We start from the raw sequence: 8,069 nt of genomic DNA, 5'->3' as shown, positions 1-8,069 counted from the left end.
CCAGAGAAACAAAGCTATACTTACTTGATATCCAGGTCCAGTCTCCTGAAGGTAGCTTTTTAGTCTGCTCTGTGAGTGCAGATGACTATAATTTTTTTTTTTTTTAACCAGACTAAAAAGCTGCCTTCAGGAGACTGGACCTGGATACAACCAAGTATAGCTTTGTTTTAAAGCTTGATAACTAAAAAAAAATTATACACATCCCCTGTTTGATTTTGAACTTTATAATGACAGTGACACTTTCCCTCTTATTTTTATAATCGTTTATGCCCACCTTTTCAGGCAAACTATAAACCCATAATGGGAACAGAAACATGTTAGTGTTGGCTACAGGTCCTCTTCAAGCTGTGCTAGGTACAGTGTTCTCTGCATATTCCTGGCAATAGTTTTTTTTCTATGCAATGTTATGTGCTGTTATTGCCATATTCTGTCAGTATATTTGCTTGTTAATGTCACCTTCCCCTAAATTTACATTTCTCCCATGTACAGTTACAATCTGCTGTTTTTCGCATCAGGAGGAGGGAAGTTTAATTATCAGGGAACAAAGAGATGGTTAGAGGATCATCTGGACCACACAGGTATTATAGCATGTAGAATAGACGCAACACTGGAAAAAACAAAAACAAAGGGTGTGGTTAGTCTGCCAAGACTAGTAAATCCTTATTTTTTTTCTGTCTTTTTTTTTTTTTTTTTTTTAAATATACTAACTGTGGGTGCGTTCACATGTACAGGATCCTCAGGAGATTTAATAGTGCAGAGTTGATGCTGTGTTCACAAGCCAAAAGGACAGAAATGGCTGCACATCGCACCCATGGCTGACACGAAAGCTTATTCAGCTGCATTTAAAACCAACATCAGAAGTTAGTATATAATTTGGCCAAACCATATTGCCTCATGTACCACGTGCAGGTCTTCTGAAACACATGAGTCCCTAACCAAAAAACATCACTGTGCCGGTTAGCGACCACAATCCCCGCAAAACGTGCGCAAGCAGAGAAGGGGGGCCACGGAATGGCCCTGCAGCCCCATTGTCACTGGACCAGATCCTAAAGGGCCCCCCCAAACCCCCTCAGTCTTTTTGGCTTGTGATGCTGTGTTCAGTTATTTAGTTACATTGATATCTGCGCCATCAAATCTGCTGCAGATCATGTACGTGAAAACGCACCCTAAACAGTTGTTTTTGCTCAATTTTGATTGTAAGGGGGGTGGGTGAAAACTACAATGGAATTAGCATGGTGACATAATGAATTTTTATTTAGACTCCGTTTTTTTTTTTTTTGTTAGATTCAAGCCTCCTTCAAGATAATGTAGCTTTTGTGCTGTGTTTGGATACAGTAGGAAGTGGTAACACTTTGCATCTTCATGTCTCTAAGCCTCCCAAAGAAGGGACTTTACAACATGCTTTCCTCAAGGAGCTAGAAATGGTAATTGAAAAAGACAGATCTTACTGCTTTTGGTTAATATATAGGGGGAGATTTATCAAAGGGTGTAAAATTTAGGACTGGTGCAAACTGCCCACAGCAACCAATCACAGCTCAGCTTTAGGCAGTGCTGAAAGGAAAGCTGAGCTGTGATTGGTTGGTGTGGGCAGTTTGCACCAGTATAAATTTTACACCCTTTGATAAATCTCCCCCATAGTGTGTATATGTTCAAACATTATCTAGCAATATCAGTAGTAACCAAATAGAAGATGATGATGATGATGAAAACCTTTTACCATATGCCTTCTCTTATCCAGGTTATTTCAACCCAGTTCCCTGAGGTAAAGTTTTCCATGGTTCATAAAAAAATAAACTTGGCTGAAGACACGTTAGCTTGGGAGCATGAACGTTTTGCCATCCGCAGGCTTCCATCCTTTACAGTCTCTCACCTCGATGGGCACCGCAGTGCTCACCGCAACAGTGTTTTTGGATCTAAGGTTAGTTGAGTAGAAGAATCTATGTAAATCGGAACAGAATAAATGTACATAAATAATTGTGCATAACACATGCAATTTTGTGTGTTGCGTAATTTTCAACAGCATTACCGTAGAAATAAGGAAAAAAATACATTTACCATCTTGCAACACAAATATTATTACATATACCGCAAGCTTTTTCACACTAGAAATCTTGCAGCAAATTACATTACATGTGAATGATTCACATTACAGTCCATGTGAATGATTTTTACATCTGCTGGCTTATTATCTTGCTGTTTTTTTCTACCATGGATTTCAAATTTTGCTGCAGAACTGGTGGAAAAAGGTTTCTTTTTCTGAACATACCCATATTCATAGCAATGTACCAGAAATACTTATTCCCTAGTGGATTTTTCAAATGACATCAAAATGACAGTCTGCCACAAAAATCTTCATGTCCGACTTGTGAATTTTGATGTAATGTTCTCACAGACTTTCAACAGATTTCACCCTCTATAGTCAATGTTGTGGATTGTGGAAAAATATTACTAGATATTAGTTATTTTGATATTCTGTTTGCGGAGCCCTTCAGTGATTTATACACTGATAACAATGTGTAATTGTCTTTTTATTCCTTTGTTCCCTAGTTGGAAAGTGGACACGGAGGTGCTAGCCCGCAATACTCGTTTACTTGCTGAAGCACTTACTCGTGTCATCTATAATCTTACTGAGAAGGTACACTTATAACATAATCTTCTTTAACTTCCACTATTTATGCTTTGATCTCCTTTATTTGCCCAGAAGTCTGTATTGACATTGTTGTTTTTTTATTACAGGGAGCACCATCTGACCTACAAATCTTCACGCAGCAGATGGTAAGCAGGAGAAACAAAGGTTAAGTTAATGGAGAGGGAATGTTTGTATTGAATTGCAATGCTGCAGCATTATGGGGAGGATGCCATGACCATTTATACCATTGGTTAGAAACCTGGAAACATGGTTCAATATCTTTTTATATAGAATGTTCTGTGTTTTCTGTGCAGCAGGTCCAAAAGGAGCAGTTAGAAGCTGTGATGCAATGGCTTACCAGCCAGCCTCGTGCAGCACAGCTTGTGGATAAAGATAGCAGTGTACTCAACACTCTGGAATATTACATGAGCCGATACCTGAAAGATGTCAAACTTTATCATGTCAAGGCTGATAAAAGGTAAATGGAGCATGCAGAAGGGAGAAGGGGTTAATAATGTTTTGGATAATTGGGAACATTTTCAGCTTTCTGCTTTTAGGTTGCATGAACATATACACAGTACTTTCAGTGGGTTATCCAGTCTTAAGAAAATTAAGACCTGGTCTCAGAATAGGCCATCAATATTAGATTGGCTGGGGTCCAACTAGTACTCCTACCTATTAGCTGTTTGAAGGACCAGAGTTCTCCTCCTTGCAGCTACTATACTTTTCATAGCGACATTGCAAGGTACTGCAATGTTGTCCCGCTCACTTTAATACAGCTTGATGTCAACTTTTGGCTTTTATTAACTAAAAAAAAATTTTTTTATAATTAATATCTCCTTGCATACCTCTGCCTTTTTTCTCAATTTTTAATACCAAATTTAAGCAATTTGGGGTTTTGGAATTTTTTTTGTGTTTATGCCAATGACCTTGTGGGATCAGGAATATAATGTCTCAATAGTATGTATATTTTTTTTTGAATGAGCAACTGTTTAATTGCTCATACAACGGAATACAGTACTTATCTACTGCATTGATCTGTTAGATCTGCATTCTTTCATTACAGCCTGCATCAACAGAGTAACAGTAGCCTAGCAAAGGCCTCGGGCTCCCATTACAATTTATTAGCTCCCCACGATCGTGATTTAGGGAGGTGATCTGAACCACTGCATCATTATGATGTGCAGTAAGGCCATTCTGTCAACTTTGACAACAGCAGTGAAATATTTAAAGTGACACTGTCACCTCCTTTTTGCATTCTGACATCTCTACACAGGTGTAAAGGGTAAATTTAGCGTTTTTCATACCTTATTTCATATCATACGTCATGGTGTTTGTTCAAGTAAAAAGTGTCCTTTTATCAACTGCAGATTGTATTGTGGGCGTGGCCTCGCGGCATTAGCATCACTTAGCCCCACCCACAACTACACAGTTGACCCCGCCCCCACGCCGGCCATTGGAACAGGCTGGCTGAAAGGTCTAGACCCCACCCCCTTTACGTCGGCCAACCAATAAGCGTCAAGGGGCTTGCCCAACGGTGCACATTGTGGGCGGGGCTAAGTGGCGCTATTGCCGCGAGGCCACACCCACTTAATACAATCTGCAGTTGATAAAAGGACACTTTTTACTTGAACAAACACCATGACGTATGATCTGAAATAAGGAAAAATGCTAAATTTACCCTTTACACCTGTGTTGAGATGTCAGAATACAAAAAGGAGGGTGACAGTGTCACTTTAAGTGGTGGCACAGAGATCACCAAAGTGCAGGCTAAAAGCAGCCAGAAGCTCTTGGGCACAGGACTTGGGTCCCCTTCATATACTCTAACACCAAAATCACATACATGTACCTTATTTTGCATCAAAGGAGAAGTCTGGTGAAAATTATCTCTCAGGGGGCAGGGGAGAACATAATAAACAAGTGCTACTCACTCCTCCCCGTCACCTAGAAGCATCATGTTAGAGGCTCCTGGACCTCCACCGGGACTATTTTCCCCTGAGATCAGATGTTGACACGACTCAGGGGAAAATACTTGACCTGACTGATTATACCTGACCTCACTAGCTGAGCGGGCAATCCATCAGTTGAGTCATGATGTTGGTGGTAAAGGAGATCTAGGAACCCCCCGGGAGAGGTGGTGCGGAAGCATGAGGAGAGGTAAGTAAAGCTTGTTTATGTTCCTCCCTGCCTCCTGGGAAATTATTATTTTTCGCGGACTCCTTTAAGGCATTAAAGGCTGAATTACCCCTTTTAACTGTCCCACATACACAGGTTGTTTTTTATTTTTTTTGTATTGATTGTTTATTGGTAGAAAATTCAGTTTAAGCATTTTTAATTTATATATCCTTTTTAGAGACCCAGAATTTGTGTTTTATGATCAGCTGAAGCAAACAATGAATGCATATCGGTGAGTATAAATTTAGTCTATGAAACTGTAAATAAAATAATTTTTTTTTTGCATAGTTAACTATAACTAATTTTTATAAACACATTTTTACAGTATCTAAATGCATTTGTGTTTGCTTTAACCATTTTTTTCAGAGTGAAACCAGCAATATTTGACCTCCTTTTGGCAATGTGCATTGCAGCTTACCTCGGTCTAGCATACCTTGCTGTTCAGGTACTTGGGGTATTTATTTGTTGCTGGCTGTGTGCACCTTTGTACTGTTTGAACCGTAGTGCACACAGTTGAAGCTTGGATTACGAGCATAATTCGTTTTGGGAACATGCATATAATCCAAGTCACTTTTTGTTCCACAACTCTAAAATAATTATAATAATGGCAGAGAAGGGGGATAACAGCTACTGTATGGTTACTTCCTCCATGCACCCCAGAAACACGATGCAAGCAGCGGCTATGCAGGTCACCTAACTCGGAGCCTTCTGCACAGCTGGGAGTCAGGTGACCTGCGCAGCTGCTGCTTGCATCGGGGTCCTGGACTATGCACTGTGTTAAGTGACCTACGCAGCTGCAGTATAGTTAGCTGTATAGTTGGGTAGTCACCTGAAGAACCGGCCAGCTTCCGCCATACGCACCACCATAAGATCCTTGAGCAGGCTGAGACTTCCACAGGACACCCCACACCTGCCTTGACAGATGCCCCATAAGTGCCCCTGCAAGTAGATCTGCAACAGAAGGTGAAGAGAGGTGAGCTGTTTCTGTGAAGGCCTTCCACTCAGTACAGTAAATGCAGTATCCTGATGCGGGCACAAGGGGGAGCTTGTATTACAAAACTTTGCTCATATACCGAGTTACAATTTCTTAATAATGTGAGCATGGCTTTCAAATTGCTTGCATACCTTACTCTTAATCTGAGGTTCCACTGTAGTGTGTGTGAAAGAAACCTGAAATACTGAAAAATTAAACTGTCCCACTAAAGTTACAGTTTAAGGCTGGGTTCACACTACGTATATTTCAGTCAGTATTGCAACCAAAACCAGGAGTGGATTAAAAGCACAGAAAGGATCTGTTCACACAATGTTGAAATTGGATGGCCGCCATTTACTGGCATATATTTGCTGTTATTTTAGAACGGCTGTTATATTGAAATATTGGCCGATATTTACTGTTATATGGCGGCCATCCACTCAATTTCAACATTGTGTGAACAGATCCTTTCTGTGTTTTTAATCCACTCCTGGTTTTGTTTGCAATACTGACTGAAATATACGTAGTGTGAACCCAGCCTAAATGTAGATCTTCATTATAACTGTAACTTATTCTTATAAGGGTGATTGTGTACTTGATTGTTTTCTTGGGCCCTTTGCTCGATAGAACTTTTGTTACTGAAGATCATCCCGACCGCTACTTCAGCACCAGCCGGACGATCTTCATTTCTGCTGAATTTGGTTGCAGGCGCACCCGTGTGCACACGCATTCGAATTCACCACTGCACACATTGGAGCATGCGGCCAGAGCCACACGCTCCATTGTGTGAACTGACAGGTTCTCTGCAGGGGCTATTTAATGAATAGCGGCTGCAGAAAACTGACATGTCAGTTTTTCATGCAGACTGATGGAATTACGGCTGGAGTGTATACTATGTGTATACGCTCCGGCAGGATTACATTAATTCACAATACAACATATGTTTTGTGTAAATCACGGCCGTTGTTGCAAATTGCAACAATGGCCGTGATTTACACAAAACATACGTTGTGTGATTATGGCCTCAATGTTAATCTTTCTTTAATAAACACAATAAAACATAAAAAAAAAATACTCTACTCGCAAATACTGATCTGCTGCTCTTCCCCCCTACAATATTTACATTTTATGGTTGTTTACTGGCAAGTCTCTTTACACTATAGTCTGATTTTCAGAAATATCACTTCTTGGCCTGCATTTGCTTTTTCATGCCTGAAATCTGATAAATTTTGTCTTTTCACAGAACTTTGGCATGCTTTATAAATTAGTCCAGAAAGTGGCCTTGAAACCAAAACAGATGTGAAGATACATTCCAAGTCTTGACCATTGGCATCCTGATACCCCTGAGAAGGGGGTTCTGCTACCACAAAAGCATTCTCTTTGTTTTTTTTAAGCACTGGAGACTGAACTTCAAGATGACCCTTTTTACTCCTTTGCATGGATCTGAACATGAAGCCTTCAAAAGTGTTTTTATCAGAACAGATTGGTAGTTTAATATGGTTATCACAGGATGCAGATGTTCCCTTCTGCCTCGGAGAAACAGACTTCTGTCTGTTGGTACTCAGGATTTAACTTTGAGGGTTAAATATTTTAAGTATTTATGATCCCAGGGATTATCCCGTTGTTTTTGCCTTTTACTTTTGTTTTTGGTTTATTTTCATTCATGCACTGAATCACCCTTTTTTGACTATTTAATTAAAGATCAAAGTCTAAACTGAACACTGACCTAATGAAGTAATTATGGAAATAAAGAAAACCTTAAAACAAATCATGTGAATATGTATCTATAACATCATAGGTAAAGCTACATCATCTACATATTTTAGGTATTATGTGAAAGGAAACATAGGCCAAATGCTATTGAAAAAAAGACCTATTTTTAAAATTTACTTAAGGGTACAAACCCACTTGCCGGATCTGCAGCGAGTCTCCTTGCTGCGTTTTTGCAGCGAGACTCGCTGCAGATCCTGGCCCTATACTTTCAATAGCAGAGAAACTCGCAGCAGGGATGTACATCCCTGCTGCGATTTTGTCTGCAGCCCGCCCCATTAACCCCCCGGCCGCCGGACATTATACATTACCGGGTCCCCGTTCCTGCTTGCTTCGGGGCTCCCGGTGTCTTCACGGCCCGCCTGGCCAATCAGTGTGCTGCGGCGGGGCAGCGCACTGATTGGCCGGGCGGAACGTGCCGGGAGCCGCCGAAGCAAGCGGGATCAGGTAATGTATATCCTGCAGCCCCGATCGCCCCCAGCCCCGCAGCCCCCGGCCGCACGATCGCCCCCAGCATCGCAG

The 8,069-nt window shown here is 40.9% G+C and overlaps 1 pseudogene; it reads left to right on the top strand.

Moving 5' to 3' along the window:
• The first annotated feature begins 466 nt into the window (after positions 1-466).
• LOC138787232 (BOS complex subunit NCLN-like) lies at positions 467-7,545 on the top strand (annotated as a pseudogene).
• Positions 7,546-8,069: the final 524 nt, after the last annotated feature.

This window comes from Dendropsophus ebraccatus, chromosome 3, assembly GCF_027789765.1.
Source record: "Dendropsophus ebraccatus isolate aDenEbr1 chromosome 3, aDenEbr1.pat, whole genome shotgun sequence".
In the NCBI taxonomy this organism is placed as follows: Eukaryota; Metazoa; Chordata; class Amphibia; order Anura; family Hylidae; genus Dendropsophus; species Dendropsophus ebraccatus.
The sequence above is the reverse complement of the archived record's forward strand: the minus strand, read 5'-3'. Positions and strand labels throughout refer to the sequence as shown.